The sequence below is a fragment of the Thermobia domestica genome, chromosome 3, assembly GCF_964235325.1.
Source record: "Thermobia domestica chromosome 3, izTheDome1.hap1.1, whole genome shotgun sequence".
NCBI classification, from domain to species: Eukaryota; Metazoa; Arthropoda; class Insecta; order Zygentoma; family Lepismatidae; genus Thermobia; species Thermobia domestica.
In genome coordinates, this window is record NC_137456.1 from 241,727,224 (window position 1) to 241,749,698 (window position 22,475).

The 22,475-nt window shown below is 37.0% G+C and overlaps 1 protein-coding gene across 1 annotated transcript in view; it reads left to right on the forward strand.

The window, feature by feature from the left end:
* The window catches only part of LOC145680993 (leucine-rich repeat-containing protein 51-like), a 138,254-nt gene that overhangs the window by 59,021 nt on the left and 56,758 nt on the right, over window positions 1-22,475 (forward strand). The gene's annotated exons all lie outside the window — the stretch shown is intronic.

Here is a 22,475-nt window from a genome sequence, read left to right on the forward strand (position 1 = left end):
AAACGAAATTGTAATCCCATTTAAAAGTGTTCTTTAATTCCACCTGGTATCAAAAGCATTACGGTATATTCTTACAAGTAACACTTCCCAAGTAACACTCCGATTTTGATAAAATTTGACAAGCTGATACTACACATAAAATAAACGAATACATGCTTTTTTTATTATTTTCTGCGGAAAAACGGTTTTAGGGGGCAAAAGCCCTCGCCCAAAATTTTGAAAGTTGACGCCCGAAAGACAAAAACAAGTGGACCAAAGTGAACAAAATTGTGCATAGGTATGGCAGACGTAAAATGAAGGAATACGTGTTTTGTATTTTCCTGCAAAAAACGGTTAGGTGGGGCACAGACCCCTCCAAACCTTTGATCATGAAATATCAAAAGTGCTAGTAACAATATGTATGATGTGTGTAAAGGACGAAGAATTCCAACGACACTTTATGTATGGACAATACGCAAAATCTAAACGAATACCTGTTTTTTTTTATTTTCTGCAGAAAAATGGTTTTAGGGGACAAAAGCCCCCAACCAAAATTTTGAAAGTTAACGCCCGAAAGGCAAGAAGAAGTGAACCGAAATGAATAAAATTGTGCACAGATATTGTACACGTGTAGGCGAAAAATGAGGGAATACGGGTTCCGTATTTTCCTGAAAAAAAAAGATAAACGTTTGGGTGGGACACAGACCCCTCCAAAACTTTGATCGTGAAATATCAAAAGTGCTAATAACAGTATGTCAGAAGTGCTTAAAGGACATGAAGAATTGGAACGACACATTGTGTAGGGACAATACGCAAAAAACAAACGAATACGGGTTTATTTTCTGTGAGAAAATGGTTTTAGGGGGCAGAATTCCCCACCCAAGATTTTTAAATCGTGCACAGATATTCTAGACGTAAATTGAGGTAATTGTGTTTCGTATTTTCCTGGAAAAAAGCGGTTGAGTGGGGCACGGACCTTCTAAGCTGTTGATTACGAAATATCAAAGGGGCAGATAAGTATACATCAGAAGTTCCTAAAGACTATGGAGAATTGCAACGAAACTTCGTATAGGGACAATTTGCAAAACAATAAATGAAATGCGTTTTGTACGAAAAAACAATGTTGGGGCCTAGAGCCCCTCCAAAAAAAAGTAAATATTACCGTAAAAATACAGGAAGGAGTGGGCCGAAGCAAATGAAAGTGTGTGTAGATATTGTATAGACTGTATATAAAATAAGGACTTTCGTGTTTTTAAGATGTCCCTATCAATTTTGGCACATCAGCAGCAAACAGGAAATTAATCGGCACGTGTTTTTGTTTATGCCAAAAAACATTGTAAGGGTTAAAGTTGCCTCGTGAAATACTACAAAATACGCTATACTGTTTGTGTTTGTTGTTGATCTGCCAAATTTGAAGAAATCTGATGGAGACACTTGTGAAACACGAGAGGCTTTATTTTTCATATCCAATATCTACAGACAATTTCATTCGCTTCGGTCCACTCCTTCCGACACTCAACGCCTCGGTCCACTCAACAGTTTTTTTTTTTTTTTTTTTTTTTTTTTTTTTAAAGGAAAATACGAAACACGTATTCCCTCATCTTACCTCTACAACATTTGTGAACGATTTCATTCAGTTCGGTCCATTTCTTCTTGCCTTTCTTGCGTCAAATTTCAAAATTCTGGATGGGACCTTTTGCCCCCTAAAACCGTTCTTTTGCAGAAAATAAAAAAGCCGTATTTGTTTGTTTTTTGCTTATTGTCCTAACAAAGTTTTGTTCCAATTCTTCATGTAAATTTAGGCACTTCTGACATACTGTTATTAGCACTTTAGATATTTCATGATCAAAGATTTGGAGGGGTCTGTGCCCCAACTAACGGTTTTTCCAGGAAAATACAAAACACGTATTCCCTAATTTTATGTCTGAAATATCTGTTCACAATTTCGTTCACTTTGGTCCACTTCTTTTTGTCTTTCGGGTGTCAACTTTCAAAATTTTGGGTGAGGGCTTTTGCCCCCTCAAACCGTTTTTCAGCAAAAAATAAAAAAGAACTTATTTGTTTATGTGTAGTATCTGCCTGCCAAATTTTATCAAAATCGGAGTGTTACACTTGGGAAGTGCTACTTGTTAGAGTTATAACAACAACATATTGTCCACAGTTTGGACACTGACTCAAAGTAATCTGACATAAAAGAACCTCAAAAGGGAGAAAGTAGGTTTATTAAAAAGTGCTTGAGGTTTGGTAAGGGACAGCTTTTAGGACCTTACGCTGGATACGTCACTAAGTCAATGCATTATATTTTTTTCTTGCAAAACATGATAATTAGATGCGTAATATGTAAATTATATCATAGTTTGACTTTTAATAGGTCTTTCCTTAACACATCCATATTATCCGGCGCTCTGCATGCCTGTTTTATGTCGAATAAGTGAAACTCTACTGTATTTTCAAATATAGCATATACACAGGGGCTAGAGATCTGCACGGGCCGGAATTCTTAGAACGGACCCGGCCCGTCCCCTTTAATTTATAATCTATAGGCATTAGCGGATTAAGGGCAGAGCCAATGGAGCCCAGGCTTCGGGGCCCCAAGCTCAGGGGGTCCTTTAAAATCCCTCATTTTAATACTAAAATATAGTAATCAACTTATTATATTATAGGCTTCAGAACTATGCTAATTTTTTCCGCTCGTTACGCTCGCGGTATCGCTAGATTTAAGTCTTTTCATCAACAGCATTTACCTGTTAATAATGAATGCAATTATTTAATTGTTAATAATGAATTTAACTAAACTAATTATTGTAAACTTGGAGCACATTCAAATATTACAGCATAGTTCTCGGTAGTTCCATAAGTAATTTCAGAGACCAGGGTGTTTCAGTGGTAGAGCGTTCACCTCTGGTGCATGGAGTCCTTGGTTCGATCTATGCTCGCGCCAAATGAACCTTGTTCTGGACAAACACCGTGTGCATGGGATTTCTCGGGGTTCTCTCGTTTTCTCCCACTTTGTTCATTCCACCATTTCATTCATTATTTAATCATCACCGTCTCCTTGACCCTAACCGGCATGCACGTGGGATGTAAAACTCAAAGATTTCAACAAATATTCCCTTTTCAGCAAGACATTAAGTTAAATTGGAAACAACGAACTAGATTACGTGTTTCCGACTTCATTATTGATACAACTATTTTACACATGGTGTATCAAAAGTCTTTTGTCATCCTTTCTGAAAACTACAGGGATGTAGTTTCATTGAATGCGAGATGAGAGTTAATATTAGGCCCTGAGGGATACTTTCGTTGTACTTCACACGGAAAGTCACCATCTTAGATTCGAAATTATAATTACGGACGATAAGCGGGTAGTATGATGATAACAGCTTAATAAATGACTGTACGTAAATCTTGTTTGAGTTTGAATATACGATTGTACATGGCTCTGCATTTTGAATTGTTATTGAAGTGCTGCAACTGAGTTATTGCAAAAGGTATGATAAATTCTTACAGTAATATTGTCACATATTGATTTACTATGTATGAAAACGAAAATAGTTTAACATATGGTTAACCTCCTTTGTGCCAATAATTTTAAAGTTAGCGCTTGTGCCACTTTTCAACACTTGGCTTTGCATTAGCTTTCCAACGAATTAGCCGGAAGTCCAAACTTATAGGACACCCTGTAGGTAAATACATTTCTCTGGACAGTTTCACTCCTCCAAACTAAGATTTGAAAAGTGTAATATTATTAATTTTGTTATTATTGGCACAAAGGAGATCAAGCATATTTTAAGCTGTTTTTGTTTTCATGCAGAGTAAAACAGTATGTGACAACATTACAGTAAGAATGCATTTTGCAGTTGCAGCACTTCAATAATGGTGCACTATACGTACAATCTAGATCCTGCATATGCCCAATACGTAGCGTATGCATATTACAAGAAGGCAATACGTTTGCGATACAGGTAAAATCCGTATATTTCATATAGACAATCTATAAGCTACATACATTACATATGTCCAATCTGTACGCGACGTATGTGTAATCTATATGCTACATGCTGCATACGTATAATCTATATGCACTGTATGGTGCATACGGATATTCTATATGCTGTATCTGGAGAAGCTGTGTGCAACATAAGGAAAATCTGTATAATACATACGTGCAATACGTTTACTGTATCTAGTTGTACGTACGGAGCATAAGTACAATATAGTGCTGTCTCGAGGTTTAACACAAGAAACATATGTACAATCTATATACTACATATGTCCAATTCGTATATTACCAAAAGGCAATATGTATGCGACATACGTAAAATCTATATACTTCATACGGGCAACTTATGAGCTACATACATCTAATTCATACATTACATATGGCCAACCTGTACGCGACGTATTTGTAATGTATATACTGCATGCGGACAGTCTGTTAGCTACATATGTGCACTCTGTATGATGCATATGGATATTCTGTATGCTGTATCTGAAAAGGTGTGCGACATAAGGAAAATCTGTATAATACATACGTACAATACGTATACTCTATCTAGTCGTACGTACGGGGCGTAAGAACAATATACACCGTTGGTGTATATGCTGTCTCGGGGTCGAACGCAAGAAACATACGTACAGAGCGTATAATACATACTTCTTGATATTATGCTCCGTCCTGAGAGTCAGTGTGTGTCATCATTATTAACCCATATGCTATATACGGTCCGGGCCTCACAAAGCTAGATGTTATCTCCGTATACACTGTTACTGCAGATGACGTCACATGACTGATGTCATTACACTTATATGGACAGTACCTACAACACATACGTTTTCAGGTATACGTTTGCTGCAGGATGTTATATACAGTTGTACGTCAAGTCTAAAAATTACAGAAATTACGCATGTAACCTACCTTTTTTAAGTATGCCACCTACATTTTTTTCAGTGTACTACACACAACTGTCAAACATAGCACACTTACCTCGTAAAAGAATGGGGATTGGTAAAATTGAATCTTATTCTCGTTTGTGGGAAAATTCAAGCCTAAATTGATGTGTCAAACGTATTCTTTTCCATTTAAAAATATTGTGTGATATCCAATGTGGCGGAATCCAAGATGGCTGCCATTATGTTCAGGCCCTCACTCAGTGCAGTTTTCACATCAACACACACGTGCAACCTTTTACTTTCCGCGTCTACGTGTCTCATTGCCTGTCTAGATACTTTGGTCTACTAGATACAAATGTCAAACATACCACTTAAAAAATGAGTTCTTATTCTCATTTGTGGGAAGATTCTAGCCTAAATTGATGTTTCAAACATTCCCTTTTCCAGTCAAAAAAATATTGTGTAATATCAAATATCGCAGAATCCAAAGTATCTGCCATGAGGTCCATTCAATACAGTTTTCGCATCAATATTCATGTACAACATTTAGTTATGTTCCATCCACGCATATCGTCATTGCTGGTCTCTCGTAATATTTTTTACTAGTCTTATAATTTCTTTTCCAATGTATGTTCTTTCAACACAAAGAAAACAGGTACTGTCCAAAGAATATTTTTCATCCAATAAGTATTTTTATACTTCTGAAGTTTTTCAGGCTTTTTGACGTGGGACCCTTTCGTCGCGAGGCCCTACTGACAAGGGCCCTTTTGACCCGGGCCCTTTTGTCGCGGGATCATTTTGACTCGGGTCTTTCTGTCCTCGCCCTTTTATCCGGGCCCTTCTGACGTGACACCGCTTAGTGCATAGTGATCCATGTGAAATTTCATAATTTAAATACTGATAAGTCCTCACGTTTTGTGTATATTAATATATATATATATATATATATATATGGAATTATATGTAACTAATTTTCCTGGGTTCCTATTATTAGTAGTTGTAATAAATGTTACAAAACTAGTTAGGTTTAGTTTCCTTTATACAATACTACTTAACCCAGTTAGCTATACTAATACATTGTCGAATAAGGTATGAACGTGTAATAGAATGAATGCCACTTCTAGTTTTAAGTAGAGAACCTTATAATTTAGCGAAAACTAATAACTATTGTAATGTGTATGTTTTGATTGAAAAATGCGTTTATATATAATATTCATGACCCAGGTCAGGAAGGTTACTAATATCAAAAGAACTTGAAGTGGCTCTAAAAGGCAAGCCGAAACAATGGAATGTAACTATGAATAACAACTGTTTTGTCTAAAACTCCAAAAACTTCAATTCATGGAAGATAATCTTATCACTTTATTTTTTTCCTGGCTAACTCAAATACATCTGTGGTTCACAGGATAAGATTTAGTGAGTGAATGAAGAACGTTTCATAATTGGAAATCACGAATAGAACAATCAAGTTAACATTTCTCATCAACTGGGCTGGGTTTAGGTAACTGCGACTGGTGCATTTACCTGAATCCAGGTTGCGGTTCTATGAGTGGACATGTGTTCGACAATAGGTAATTCAAACTTGAATCTCAACGGATAGAATGAGAAAATAATGGATCTTCTATACCTTATTAGTTATCTTTGCTTTATTTCGATGATCATCCGTATTTTGTTAGTTTTATCTCTTCTTTTCTTCTCCCTCTTTTATCTTCTTCTGTCTTCACCATAGATCATCCAATATACCTATCCCATAAAATTCTTTTTTGTCCCGCACTAGCTCCGAGATAATATAGTCCTATCAAAAGTTTTTCTAATCCCTATTTTCTTCTTCTGTTTTCCTTTACCTTCCCCTTCACTTCCCTACATGTTTTTCCCAGTCTTTCTCTATTTTAGTAAAACTGATGGGAAGTCGTGACTTTGAGTTGTCGCCCTAGCGCGGTCAATACATCTAGTTTGTTGTTATCTTCGGAAGTCCCACATTGAATAATCACACTGTGCGACACTCAAAATTGCCTCAAAACAATTACATGTGATTTCTGTGAAGTTCAGTACCCTGATGACGATAGTGAAAACCATTTGTTCCTATCATGTATACTTTTCTCTGGAAACGCAAGTTTATCAGCGTAAACTGTATGTTTTTTGTGTTTTGTACGGCACGGTGCTTATCAGCCGGGTGAGAACAAAATACACGTTCATTGTATACTCAGGTGTTTGTTAGTGGCATTGCATGGATGGAAGGGGTAGGTACTAGATAGTCGCTTGGTAAAGGTGTAGTGGAATTACAGCTCTTTGCGTCAGTCAGTTGCTAGTGAAATCACGCACTGGTGTGTAATCAATATTCCCGACCTAGAAACTATTGTTTATGTGTGGATGCGTGTTTCTTGTGTTTAGCTATGTTTAGAGAGTGTGTTAATTCACCAAACAGTTTCTGTTATGCGTGTGGTAAGTTTCCGGCAAAGTCTCAACGACATTCCATTTCCCCGCTCCTCGAAAAGGCGTACGAGTTGTATTTTGAGTCAAAGGTAGATGAAGGTAAGTGCTGGGCACAACATAACTGTTGCTCACGTTACTCTTAAGAGACTGGTTGCAGGGAAATCACTCATACATGCCATTTGCTGTACCACAGTTGTGGAGGGAACCGAAAGATCACATAACAGACTGCTACTTTTGTTTGACAAAACTAAAAGCAATTACAAATAAATTAAAACAAAAAGTTTCCTATCCAAATTTGAAATCAGTAATGCGCCAGTTCCGCATTCTGATTCTCTTCCAGTTCCAAAACCACTAGCGACATGGACACTTGAAGGTCATACAGACGATGATAGTGACAAACAAATATATCACGAAGATCCTAAGTACACGCTATCTACATCAAAATCCCAACCACAGCTACTGTCACAAACAAAATTGCACGATATTGTAAGAGATCTAAATCTTTCAAAAAGGCAAGCAGAATTACTTGCTTCTCGTCTTCAAGAAAAAAAACTTGCTACAACCAAATACTTAGATATCATATCGTAAATGACAGCTTGGTCTTGCCACCTTTTTCACAAAGAGCCATAATCTGGTATATTGTAAAGACATAAATAGGCTATTTGCAGAATTTGGATTAATTCACAATCCAGACGAATCGCGCCTATTCATTGATTCCTCAAAAACTAGTCTCAAAGCTGTGCTCTTGCATAACGGAAACAAGAAACCTTCGATACCAGTGGCCCATTCCGTTCAGTTAAAAGAAACCTACGACAACATACGACTACTTCTAAACTCTATTGGCTATTCAAATTACAAATGGAAAGTTTGTTGTGATCTGAAAGTTCTAGGGCTTGTGCTGGAAATGAAGACGGGTTACACAAAATATTGCTTTTTTGTGCCACTGGGACAGCAGAGCAAGGAAAGACCATTACATAGTCAAACATTGGCCTGATAGAGAAAGTTTCAATCCTGGTGGGAAAAAAATGTGGCGCATGAACCCCTTGTTAACAAAGACAGTGTGTTGTTAGAGCCGTCACATGTCAAATTGGGCTACATGAAGAATTTTGTGAAAGCAATGGATAAAGATGGCAGAGGTTTTCAGTTTCTAATGTCCAAATTTGCTACGATTAGTGCAGCAAAAATTAAAGAAGGTATTTTCATTGGCCTCAGATTCGTGAGCTGATGAAAGACAGTATCTTTGAAGAGTTGCTGACAAATACTGAGAAGGCAGCTTGGCTTGCATTCAAGGATGTGTGCAACAATTTCTTGGGTAAAGCCAGATCTGAAAACTACAGAGAAGTAACAGAACACATGTTGGATTGTTACAAATCTATGGGGTACAACATGTCCCTCAAAATACATTTCCTACGTTCGCATTTGGATTTTATCTCATCTTATCTTGGAGATATCAGTGATGTACCTGGTGAGCGATTCCACCAAGATATCTGTGCCATGGAAGATGGTTACCAAACCTTTTGGCAGATTACTGCTGGACTCTCCGACAAGAATTTTCACCATCCACCCACAAACGGAAAGTTTCCACGAAAAGTTTCTAACTTGTAAGTATATTTCATGCTGTCTTGTAGATTTCATGTTCGTTTTTTTTTTTTTTTTTTTTTTTAATGTTTTCTAAAAACAAGTGAATTGTGGTATCTGTGAATTGTGAATTGTGGTATTGTACTTTATCCATCTATATGTTTCTTCTGTACTGCAATCGAGTCTTTTTCACGTGTCGGCAGGTCCGTGCTGGGATATAATGAGGGCGGTGGAGAAGTCTACTAAAAGGGCGCCCATACAAACGGGAATATATATATGGGCGGACGGACTTCGAAAGAAAGAATGGGTGCCATTCTATATCAAAATCACCACCAAATTTGTTTTAGCATTAACATAAATAGCTAATTTGCGAAAACCTCGAATCAAAATCCTCTTTACTAGAGAAAAACTTTTTAGTTCCTGTAATAACATTTCTGTCAAATAAAAAGAAGCTAAATATATCAACAAGTTAATGTAGCTCTATTGCCTATGGGCACTGGGGGCCTTATGCAGAGTCGTTTTGATTTATGATTTGCATCATACTAAAGGCCTAACTACTGCAGGAAACATATGTTAGTCGATCTCTTTAGTATGTCACTAATCACGCGCAGGGATGAATTCAGGGGGTAGCCCGGGAAGAATCTCCCCCCCGAAGAAAATTCATTCCCCCCCGGAGAAACTCTCAAACTTCAGTCACAAAATGTAGAAATTACTTCACCCAATTATTTGTTTTTCTTTCCGTGCACATGCAGCCGAAATCCGATCTCTCAATAGACATATAAATGACGAAGACCCATTCTATATAAATATTAAAAATGTAACATCTAAAATAGAATACCTAAATAGTCAATAAAACCTGTATTTCTTAACGCTATGACCGAGTTTGGCAGAACATGAAATTGTCAACTGTTAAAGAAAGGTTTGTATTTTAGTAGGTACTATATTCTCTCCCTATATTATATATTAGTAGGTAGCACTAGCACAGATTGAGATAGGAATGGAAAGATAGGGAAGATCATTCCATATGATATCTGATGTCAGCAGACTTCAGTTCTTGAAAATGTACAGTTCTTGAAAATGTACAGTTCTTGCATTATTTGAAATAGAGCGCCTAAATCCCATTTCTCGCATGGGAAGTAACAGACGTAAATGTGCTTTACGATTGTTAAAATAAATACACCTTTCTTTAACTAAAAATAAGTCAGTTAAAGGGTGAGATTCAGAGGGCGTCATTTAGAGGGATCAGGGAGGAACAGTTATCCCTCCAGGGTTAGAGATTTATATAGAATTTCTCAATATAATAGTAGTATATAAGTGAATGATTGCTAATGAAGGTGACGAAGGAGGGGCAAGTGGGGCGATGGTCCCGGACACCGAAGTAAGGGGCACATGATTGGGAGGGAAAAAGAAAACAAAAGAGAAGGAAAGAAAAAGAGAGGAATGAAACACATGTGCACATGTGGGCATGTGCACATATATAAAATGAAAGGAAAAAAGTAATAAAAAGTGCTCAAAATCAAGGAAAAGCAGGGTTTACTTTTTAAAATTTTCTCACATTTCGCAGCTGGTCTGTCGACCTCACTCATATGTTCGGGGGTGCCGTCGTATACTCTCGCCCCAAGCGCTGATTTTCCATATGGCACTAATCCTACTGAAGATTTCGTAAACTAAACTATTGATGTGTATGAAGTGAAGAAACCAAGGCTAATATAGCCTATTTGATTTAGAATCAGAAGTGTGAGAAAGAATGATTACTTTTTGTTAAGATATTCCTATGTATCTTTGTTTTAGGACAAAAAATATTTGAGTTAATTTAAATCGTTTTAAAAACTTCTACATTAGTAACAAACAGTAACTACTGAATATAGGAAAAAATAGCTAAAATAGCTACTGTAAATAGCAGTTAAAATTTAGTCTAAAATATTTTTGCCAGTCTTTATTTAATGTTTTAGATAAAATTAAACGATTTTTTTTTTAAATTATAATCTCACATTGAATATTTATCAGCAATTAGTCTCAATATTAGCTAAGATGTACATGTGAATGGAATTGTTAAATATGCTGCTTTCTTGCAAAAATACAGAAAAACAACCCTCCCCCCCGAGGAGTTCACATTCCCCCCCCCCGGGTGAAAATGTCTGAATTCAACACTGATCACGCGTCAGAATGACTCTACATAAGGCCCTGGTTGTTCAGTGCCGTGTTTACAAAAGCGCTCCATTGATTTCTGTCCTGAGCCAACTGGACTCAGTTTCTACTTTATATTCCAACCTCTGCGAGAACCATTTTAATGTTGTCGTTCTATCTGTGCCTCGGTCTTCCTAATGGTCGTTTTCCTATTTGAATTTCCAGGTAGAACTTTGAAAGCGTTTCTAATTTCTTCTATTCTAGCTACATGGCCTGCCGATTTGAGCCTACTAGACTTGATGACCCTAACAATGTTTGGAAAACCGTATACATTATATAGTTCCTCATTATGAAGTTTCCGCCATTCCTTATTCCCTTTCCTCTTGGAGTCCGAATCTTGCTTTCAAATACTTTCAGTCTGCGATTTTCCCTCAGAGTCAATGACCATGTTTCGCAACCTCACAGCACAACAGGCATGATTATCGTTTTCTATTTTAAGCTTCAAATTCCTCAATTCGCGACAACAAAAGATACAAACAACAAAGTGAATAATAACACGAAATTTCTGCTTTCAGTTGACGTCAAATTCTTAGTGATTATGGTTTTGGTCTGTTAATAATGATTCTAGATATTTGAAAGTATCCACTTTGTCGAAAGTAAACATTATCTGGTATTTTAACGCATCCATAAAATGCAGTATTACGATCCCGACAAACTTCCATGTATTCAGTTTTCCCTGCACTTACTTCTAACCCCATATCCCTGCAAGCGTTAATTAAGATTTCTGCATTCCTTTCTATTGTTCTAACAGCCACTGGCGCAAATCTCAGGGGGACGAGGGGGACATATCCCCCCAATCTTAGACCTGTCAATAATCTGACTTAAAAAGGGCTTTTTGAGAAAAGTGTGATGGTTTGTGTCCGACTGCCACAAAGGAATGTAAGATGAAATTGATTTCTGTTCGCTTTTCAATTTTAAAAAAAGAATCGTATTCTGTAGTAGTTCAAACTGAACTTCGTGCTGTAGTGCGCTTAGTAGTCTCATCAATATGTATTAATTCCACTTTTCCGCTACTTGGGCACAAATTGCAATAAATGCCAGAGGAGGATATGCCCCTCTCCTCATGCTGGAAAGTTGTCTCAGCTGTAGGTACGGGCACAAATTCCTGGGAAATGGGGAGACATGTCCTCCCAACATTGGAACTGGAGGCTCTCCCAATAATCCGATTTAAAAAGTGCTTTTTGCAGATAAGTGTGATGATTTGTGTCCGACTGTCAAAAAGGAAATTGAGATTAAATTTGTTTCTCTTGGCTTTTCCATTTTTAGTGAAAATGAGGGCGTGCGACTGTGCGTGACGTAACCTGATATGAAATCTTATCTCCTTCTCTCCTCTAGTCCCTAGCATACGAAGAGTATATAGACTATCCAATGTCAGTAGAACCCATCTTTTCAGTAAATGCGCATTTAATCTGTTTGTAGTATCAGCCAAGGTATCTACTCATGCTCTGTAAGCTAAAGCTAACTAACTCTATCGCCTATAGAACCCGGAGGTTCAATGCCGCGTTCACAAAAGCTCTCCACTGACTTCTATCCTTAGCCAACTGGATCCAGTTTCTACTATGTATGCCTATTTTTGCGAGATCCATCTTAATATTGTCTTCCCATCTGCGCCTAGGTCTTCCTAATGGTCGTTTTCAGATTGGTCTTACCGCTAACACTTTGAAAGCGTTCCTACTTTCTTCCATCCGGCTATATGCCCTGCCCACCTAAGCCTCCTAGACTTGTGACCCTAACAATGTTTGATAAGCCGTATAATTTACATAGTTCCTCGTTATGAAGTTTCCGCCATTCTCCATTCCCGTTCTTCTTGGATCCGAATATTCGTCTGAGCATCTTGTTCTCAAATACTTTCAGTCTATGTTCTTCCCTCAGAGTAAGCGACCATGTTTCGAAACCATACAGAACAACAGGTATGATTATCGTTTTATATATTTTAAGCTTCAAATTCCTCGATAGAATTCGCGACGACAAGAGATTTTGAACTGAATAATAACACGACTTCCCTATTTTTAGTCGACATTTAATTTCTTCGTGAATAGGATTTTCATCTGTTAATATTGATCCTAGATATTTGAAAGTATCCATTTTATCAAAAGTATTATTTAATATTTTAACGCATTCATAATTTGCCGTATTACGGTCTCAACGCACTTCCGTGTATTTAGTTTTCTCTGCATTTACTTCTAAACCCATGTCCCTCTAAACCCTGATTAATAAGACCTCTGCATTTCTTTCTATTGTTCTCCTATCATCGATTAAATTTACATCATCAGCGTACGCATAACTTGGTGAACACCGTTCAGCTCTAGACCCTGGTTGCTATATTTTATTTTCCTTATAGCGTATTCCAGAACAAAGTTGAATAATAATGGCGACAACGCATCTCCTTGTTTCAGGCCATTCTCGACGTGAAAGCTCGTGGCTAAAACATTTCCTACCCGGACTTTACTTTGGGATTCATTTAAACATGCCTTAATTGATCTAATTAGCTTTTTCGATATTCCAAATTCTGTAAGAACGTTGTATACACGACTCCAAAATGCATTACCACCTGCATTTCTCGTTTTCCTGCAATAGCAGGCAACCCAAAAAGCTTGGCGGTTGGGTTGGTTCCGAATTCGAAAGGCGTTGGACTAAACCTAGATTTTGTAAAAAAATATATCAGTGTGGCAAACTGCAAATAAGAGAATAAAACAAATTGTTAAAAATAACAATTTTATTATGGTGACGGAGTTAGATGAGATCAAAAGTTACAAAATGATCTTGCTTAAGCAGTTCAAACAAGATGAATGGAAAGAAATAGATATCAGAGAAAAGCATTTCATCCTCCCCATGCAAAAAAAGAATCTCCTAAAAAAAATAAAAAGTTACATAATGTAAAGTTTTAATATAAAAACCCCACTCTAAATGGTGAAAGATGACACCCGACAGGCAAGAACAACTGAACCAAAGTCAATGAAATTGTGCACAGATACCGCAGACGTAAAACTAAAGAATTCGAGTTTCGTATTTTCCAGCAAAAACGGTTGGTTGGGGCACGGACCCCTCCAAACCTTTAATCACGAAATATCAAAACTGCTACTAACATTATGTCAGATGTGTATAAAGGATTTTCAAATTTGACTCCCGAAACGCAAAAAGAAATGAACCGAAGTGAATGAAATTGTGAACAGATACTGCAGACGTAAAATGAGGATACGAGTTTCGTATTTTAATGTAGATAACGGTTAGGTGGGGCTCGGACGCGTCCAAAACTTTGATCACGAAAAATCAAATGTGCTAGTAACAGTATGTAAGATGTGTGTTAAAGACATGAAGAATTGCAAAGAAATTTTTGTATGGACAATACACAAAAAATAAAGGAAAACGTTTTTTTATACTTTCTGCGGAAGAAACGGTTTTAGGGGCCATAAGCTCTCCCGAAAATTATGAATGTTGACGCCGGAAAGGAAAACAGAAGTGAACCGAAGTGAATGAAATGGTCCACGGATATTGTAGATATAAAATGAGGGAATATGGGTTTGGTATTTTGCTGGGAAAAGAGGTTGGATGCGGCACGGACCCCCCTAACCTTTGATCACGAAATATGAAAAATGCTAGTAAGAGTATGTCAGGTGTGTGTAAAGGACAAGAATTATTGAAACGAAACTTCTTGTATCGATAATACGCAAAAAATAAAGGAACACCGGTTTTTCTATGCTCTGCGGAAAAACGGTTTTAGGGGGCAGAAACTCCCACCCTAAATTTTCAAATTTGACGCTGGAAGGCAAACAGAAGTGAACCGAAGTGAATGGAATTGTCCACGGATATTGTAGATATAAAATGAGAGAATATGGGATTGGTATTTTGCTGGGAAAAGGGGTTGGATGCGGCACGGACCACCCTAACCTTTGATCACGAAATATGACAAGTGCTAGTAACCGTATGTCAGGTGTGTGTAAAGGACAGAAAGTATTGAAACGAAACTTCTTGTATCGATTATACGCAAAAAAATAAAGGAACATCGGTTTTTCTATGCTCTGCGGAAAACCGGCATTAGGGAGTAGAGGCTCCCAAACAATAACTTGAAAATTGACGCCCGAAAGGCAAAAAGAAGTGAACCGAATTGAATGAAATTCTGGACACATATTGTAGACAAACTGAGGTAATACGGGTTTCATATTTTCCTGGAGAAAAGATTGGGTGGGACACGGACCCCTCCAAACCTTTGGTCACGAAATATCAAAAGTGCTATTAACTGTTTGTCAGATTTGTGTAAAGACATGGCGAATTGGCACGAAACTTTATGAACGGGCAATACGAAGAAAATAACTGATTAAGGGTTATTTTCTGCAGAAAAACGGTTTTAAGGGGCAAAAGCTCTCACCCAAAATTATGAAAGTTGACGCCGGAAAGGCAAACAGAAGTGAACCGAAGTGAATGAAATTGTCCACGGATATTGTAGGCACAATATGAGGGAAAATGGGTTTGGTATTTTGCTGGAAAAAAAGTTGGGTGCGCACGGACCCCCCTAACCTTTGATCATGAAATATGAAAATTGTTAGTAACAGTATGTCAGATATGTGTAAAGGACATGAAGAAGTGCAACATAAGTTTGTGTATGGACAATAGCCAAAAAGTAAACGAATACGGGTTTTTTATATTCTGCGGGAAAACGGTTTTAGGGGCAGAAGCTTCCACCCTAAATTTTGAAAGTTCACGCCCGAAAGGAAGAAAGAACTGAACGGAAGTTAATAAAATTTGCACAGATTTTGTAGACATAAAATAACGGAATACGGGTTTTGTATTTTCTTGGAGAAAACGGTTGGGTTGGGCACCGACCCCTCCAAACCTTTGATCACAAAAAATTAAAAGTGCTGGTAACAGTATGTCAGATGTGTGTAAAGTACATGAAGAATTGCACCGAAACTTTTTGTATGGATAATACGCAAAAATTAAAGGAATACGGGTTCTTTTATGTTTTTCGAAAAGCGGTATTACGGACAAAAGCTCCGACCCAAAATTTGCAAATTTGACTCCCGAAAGACAAAAAGAAGTGAACCGGAGTGAGTGCAATTGTGCACAGAAATTGCAGACGTAAAATGAGGGAATACGGTTTTTTATTTTCCAGGAAAAAAGGGTTGGATAGGGCACGAACCCCTCCAAACCTTTGATCTTCAAATATCAAAACTGCTAGTAACAGTATGTCACATGTGTGCAAACGACATTAAAAATTGCAACACAACTTTGTGTATTAACAATACGCAAAAAATAAAGAAATACGTTTTTTTTTTGTTCTGCGGAAAAACGGTTTATGGGCCAAAAGCCCCCACCCGAGATTTTGAAATTTGACGCCCGAAAGGAAAGAAGAAGTGAACCGAAGTGAATGAAATTGTGCACAGATACTGCAGAGTAAAATGAGGATACGAGTTTCGTACTTTCCTGGAAAAACGGTAGTGTAAGGCACAGACAATTCGAAACCTTTGATCACGAAAAATCAAAAGTGGTACTAACAGTATGTCAGATGTGTGTAAAGAACATGAATTGGAACATAACTTTCTGTATGGACAATACGCAGAAAGTAAATGAATACGGGTTTTTTATGTTCTGCGGGAAAACGGTTTTAGCGGGCAGAAGCTCCCAAACAAAATTTTGAAAGTTGACTTCCGAAAGGCAAAAAGAAGCGAACCGAAGTGAATGAAATTGTACGCAGATATTGTAGACATAAAATGAGGGAATTTGGGTTTCGTATTTTCCTGAAGAAAACGGTTGGGTAGGGCACTGACCCCTCAAAACCTTTAATCACGAAATATCAAAACTGCTACTAACATTATGTCAGATGTGTGTAAAGGACATGAAGAATTGCGACGAAGCTTTTTGTATGAACAATAGGCAAAAAGTAAACGAATACATTTTTTTATTTTCAAGGGAAAAATGGTTTTTGGGTCACAATCCCTCGTCCAAAATTTTGGAATTTCACCCCAAAAGGCAAGAAGAATTGGACCGAAGTGAATGATATGTGCACTAATATTGTAGAAGTAAGATGAGGGAATACATGTTGCGTATTTTCTTGAAAGGAAAAAACTATTGAGTGAACCGAGGCGTTGAGTGGCGGTATCAGTGGACCGAACCGAATGAAATTGTATGTAGATATTGGATATCTAAAATATGGCCTTCCGTGTTTCACAAGTGTCGTGTCTCCATCCGACTTCTCCAATTTTGGCAGGTCAAGTAACAGAAGTGCAAACAGTATAGCGTATTTTATAGTATTTCAGGAGGCACCTTTAACCCATGCAATGTTTTTCCGCATAAACAAAAACACGTGTCGATTTATTTCGTATTGCTGTTGATCTGTCAAATTTGAAGCAAACCGGATAGGGACACTTGAGAAACACGATAGGACTTATTTTACACCTGATCTATATAATATCTACTAACAAGTTTGATTTCCTTGGGTCCACTTCTTCCTTCGCTATTATGGTAGTATCTTCCTTTTTCGGATGGGGCCTAGGTCCCAACACGGTTCTTCCGCAAAAATTAAAACACTTTTCATATATTGTTTTAAAAATAGTCCCTTTACGAAGTTTCGTTGCAATTCTCCATATTCTTTAGGAACTACTGACGTATGCTTATTTGCACTTTTGATATTCCGTAATCAACAGTTTATAAGGTCCGTGCCTCACTCAACCGCTTTTTTTTTTCGGAAAATACGAAACCCAATTATCTCATTTTACGTCTACAATATATGCACACAATTTTATTCAATTCGGTGCACTTCTTCTTGCATTTTGGGCTTTAAATTTCAATTTTTTTTGAGGGGGCTCTTGACCCCTAAAACAGTTTTTTTCCGCAAAAAATAAAAGAAAAGCCGTATTCGTTTTTTTGCGTATTGTCCCTACACAATGTGTTGTTCCAATTCTTCATGTCTTTCAAGCACTTCTGACATTTTCTCTTATTAGCAGTTTTGATATTTCGCGATCAAAGTTCTGGAGGTGTCTGTGTCCCACCTAAATGGTTATCTTTTTCTCAGGAAAATAAGAAAAAGGTATTCCCTCATTTTATATCTACAATATCTGTACACATTTTCATTCACTTCGATTCACTTCCTCTCGCCTTCCGGGCCTTCACTTTTGTTTTGGAGGGGTCCGTTCCCCACCTAACCGTTTTCTCCAGGAAAATACGAAACACGTGTTCCCTCATTTTATGTCTGCAATATGTGTGTAAAATTTCGTTTACTTCGGTTTACTTGGTTTTTGCCTTTCGGGCGTCAACTTTCAAAATTGTGGGTGGGGGCTTTTGTCCCTTAAAACCGTTATTTCCGCAGAAAATAAGAAACCCGTATTCGTTTATTTCATGTGTAGTATCTACCTTTCAAATTTTATCAAAATCGGAGTGTTACGCTTCGGAAGTGTTACTTGTTAGTAATAATATTTCTTTTAAATTTTACAAACAAATAGAGGGAATTAAAGCGAAAAATTGGGATGAATTGGAACTTTCGGCTCCTACCAACATTGAAACAAATGACAGCACAAGTATTCAATAGACATGAAATTTGAAACTGAGATTTAACTATATTTCTGTCATGATTTTAATGCACACTGCAATGTTCTTAAATGCTAATTAAGTTAGGATTTTACATCCGAATTAAGTTGCAACATAATAATTCTTGTTAGAAAACCCGAATCGGCAATGAGAATTTAAGATTAGCCGATACTTTAGATACCATGGGAAAAAGGTTGAAGAGTGTAACCTAAGTGTGTGGCCAAGTGGGTTGCGAGGCGATTTAATATATTGCATGTCTTCTACTCGGCAGCGTCCACCTCAACCGTTTCATTTTATTTGAAAACAAAACATTTTTATCATGAGTTACACTTAAGGATGCGCACGAGACGAATCGAGACAGGATTATCCTGACAAAATTCGAGTCGAGACACGGCTCTTCCAATAGGGAAATATACATTTTTCGAGTCGAGACATCACCTTTCCAGCACATTTTCGAGACGAGACAGCCACAAATCTTGTCTCGTGCGCATCCCTAGTTACATTAGCACACACTACATGAGTGAGAATTTATATTATGATAGAATATACTATGAACTTTAATAGAAAAAGTGTCGACATTCGATAATTATTAGGTAGTAAGATTTCAATAGATTCAGGGTTGATCGTGCCGTGTGTGAAGTTATGAAATATGAATTGGTTTCAACAGGTGTGGATCCAAGGGGAATTTTATAGGGGCTACAACCCCCGATGACGCTCAGGTATACACTGGATAAAATGGGTTTCAATCCTACTTTATTTACACTGGGTAAAGTTGGAAACTATGCTTTAGTCCATCCCTTGGTCATATCCTGGTTCTGCGACGTTAATACCTGGTCAGAACTTGCTGTTCTAAAAACCTCAAGTTCATACGCGATAAAATAGTATTTCTGCATTATGCACCTTTTAAAACTGTTTTCAATATTTGTATATATCTTCAGACAAACCCTACTCAAAAAGTTTGCTTTATTGAATATTTTATTTCTGACGATGCTTCTATTATCAAATGCTGTATGTAGTTTTAATTAACATAGAATTGAATATTTCAAAACAGTTGAAAACTTTCTCATTGTTTTAACTTTTCTTTAGTTGATTTTGAGCTTAACGTCCCTTTCAGCAGCGAAGCTATATGATACGTGGACCTACTAATTAACGACGAATCCGAATCACATGAACTCCCAACGGGAGTCGAACCTGGGTCTTCCATGCGTTAACTTTGCTTGAATTTGCACTCGAATGTTCTCAAGTAGATTTAAGAGTGCTGCTAACCCTGAATTTTTCAATGAATGTATTTCTTAGTAATTATATTAATTTTACTTTTGAAAAGGTGTAAGCATTTCGCTTTTTTTAAAAAAAAAATCCTTGAATGATACGTAGTCAGTGTTGGAACACAGGTTTCATTTTTATACTTGGCAATGGTAACTTCCATAGTCCCCTCTCTTCTACCTACAGAAATATTGCTTTTAATAACTGCCAAATTACGATTTTTACCAATAAAGAGTAGCTGTCCTACTAGGGTGGTCCTTATTTATATGGAAAAAAATAAATTTAGGAATTTCCTTGGACGAGCCCTCCACAATGGTTCCATATGGGACTAAATTAAGCCAAAAGAAAAATTAGATCCATTGAATAATTTTAAATGGTGCCTCAAGCGACCTAAAGTTTTGAACCCGACTACAATACGTAGTATATGGGAAAATCTGGAAGAATCCTTTGTAATTTAGAAGCGGTTTAAGGAAATGGGAAGATATCTTGAATAATGGAACTAGAAAAACAGACCAATCTAATCCTGTATAGCACTATCATGGCGGCCATCTTGAGTTCAGGAAAAAGTTTTAGATAGGAAGAGGGTCACAGGACATATCGTTGTGAGGTAGCGTTTTACCAGAAGCACAAATCTGGCATTATTTTCAAGATACGTTATTACACCATCATGTAAGATTTATTACACATAAAAAACGAAATGCTTCTTATTGTAGTTATAGACAACATATTGGTAAGAATTTTGATTTTTTTTTTTTTTACATAAAGTGAAACAAATTGCTAGAGAAACCTAAATCTTTGTTTCGCTATGAACTAAAAATAAGTATTCATCAAGATGACTCATAGACCATTATGAGGAAAGAGAAAAATTATAACTTGGAAGAAGTTTTCAATCTTATTTGATACACAGTTCACTTTGGACACATCTAAGAAAAGATTATCTGTGGACCTTCACTATCCGCAAAAGAAACTTTGTTCCTCATTTTTCGTAAGAACGTTGTTGTAATCTTCTATTTCTTTCACTTCTCTTTCTGCTGCATCGTTTGTTACGTGACTGAATTTAATCTATATATATATAAAAGAGAACGTACAAATCCTTTGTTAGCTCATCACGCTAATACGGCTGAACCAATTTCTTTCATTTTTGGGGGGTTATTAAGATTTGGACCCTAGATGGTTTTTATCATATCACTTTAATTTTCAATTACCAGTGTCTTGAGATAATTGACCATTCAAGTGTCCATAACGTAGAAATCCTTTGTTAGCTCATCATAGCTAAATCTAACCGTATTTATATGCAACCCACATGACCGTGTCACTCGGCGGGTTAACATAAATGACAGGCGATATAATGTTAACATTTACTGCAATCTTCTATGGTTTTTATCATATCACTTGAAAGCGAAAAAGTAAAAATTATCTAAGTAACAAAGTTTATTGCGTTCCGGGGTGACCCCAGCGAAGCGGGGTGAACGCTGCTAGTAGTCATTATTATTTGACCATGAAACCTTATCACACTAAAGAAACCCTTTAGGTATTTTAAATCTCTCGAGGAAAATTTGTGTTTATTTTAACAAAACGACTGATTTCTCTTTTCACAAGAATTTTTATCGTATCATCTATTGAATCAAGCCTCTTTGCTGTTTCACGGTTTCCCCTTACAGTTTTAATTCTGTCTATCATTTTTTTCATAATGCTAACTACATAAAATTCTACGTGTTCCTTCGCCAAGTACCAGAGACAGCGAGAAAATTTAGAGAGAGAATTCAGCATCTATTTGTCTATAACTGTACAAACCTTTCAAAAGTTGCAGGTCTTGTAATGGTGAATGGGATGCTCAATCACATTTAAAGCAAGCTTGCACATATAGTCGTATTAGAAAAATGCATACTCTGCAAAGGCCCGTTTCTATTTGCTTTGTTAAACGTAATTGTTAGCGAAAGAGAAATGTTTCTAAACAGTAGATTGCTTTTCCCTTCCACCCTGCATGGTGAGTTGTTCCAGGCAAACGAAAGAAAATGCCTCGAGGAGGTATACCACCCAAGAATATGATGACCAGTCCTAAAAATTCCCTGTAATCTTCCTGTGGTGTCCTGTTTCTACAAGTTTGATACCAAAATTTAACACTTCATTTTTTCCATCGGAAATATTGTTCCTTACATCATCATCATCAATTCCTGGAAGAAAGTTAGTGCAACTTATTTTATACCACTCGTTCTGAGAAACGCTTAAATAGAGGAACGTTCGGTGCAGCTGCAAACCAAACACAACACTTATCAAATACACATTTTAAAACTAATTCATAAATGTGGTGTCTACAAGGAAGGTATAGAAGTTTTTTTTTTTTTTTTTTTTTTTGAGCTTCTGCTTTAGCAGAATGCAAGCACCGTTGACCTTGTCCCTTCTGTCTTTGAGACAAAAGAAACTATCTTTCTTGATTTCAATTATACCTAGAGCATTAGTGTGTGCTATATCAAATGAATCAGGCAAGATATTTGAGAAGACTACTTCTTTTTGCCTTTGCACTTCACTCGACGTTTCATTGTTCTTCTGTAATGCTCATCATTTCTCATACAATACAATCAGTTTGTCAACACTGCGTTGGGTATCCTTTACCGAAATCC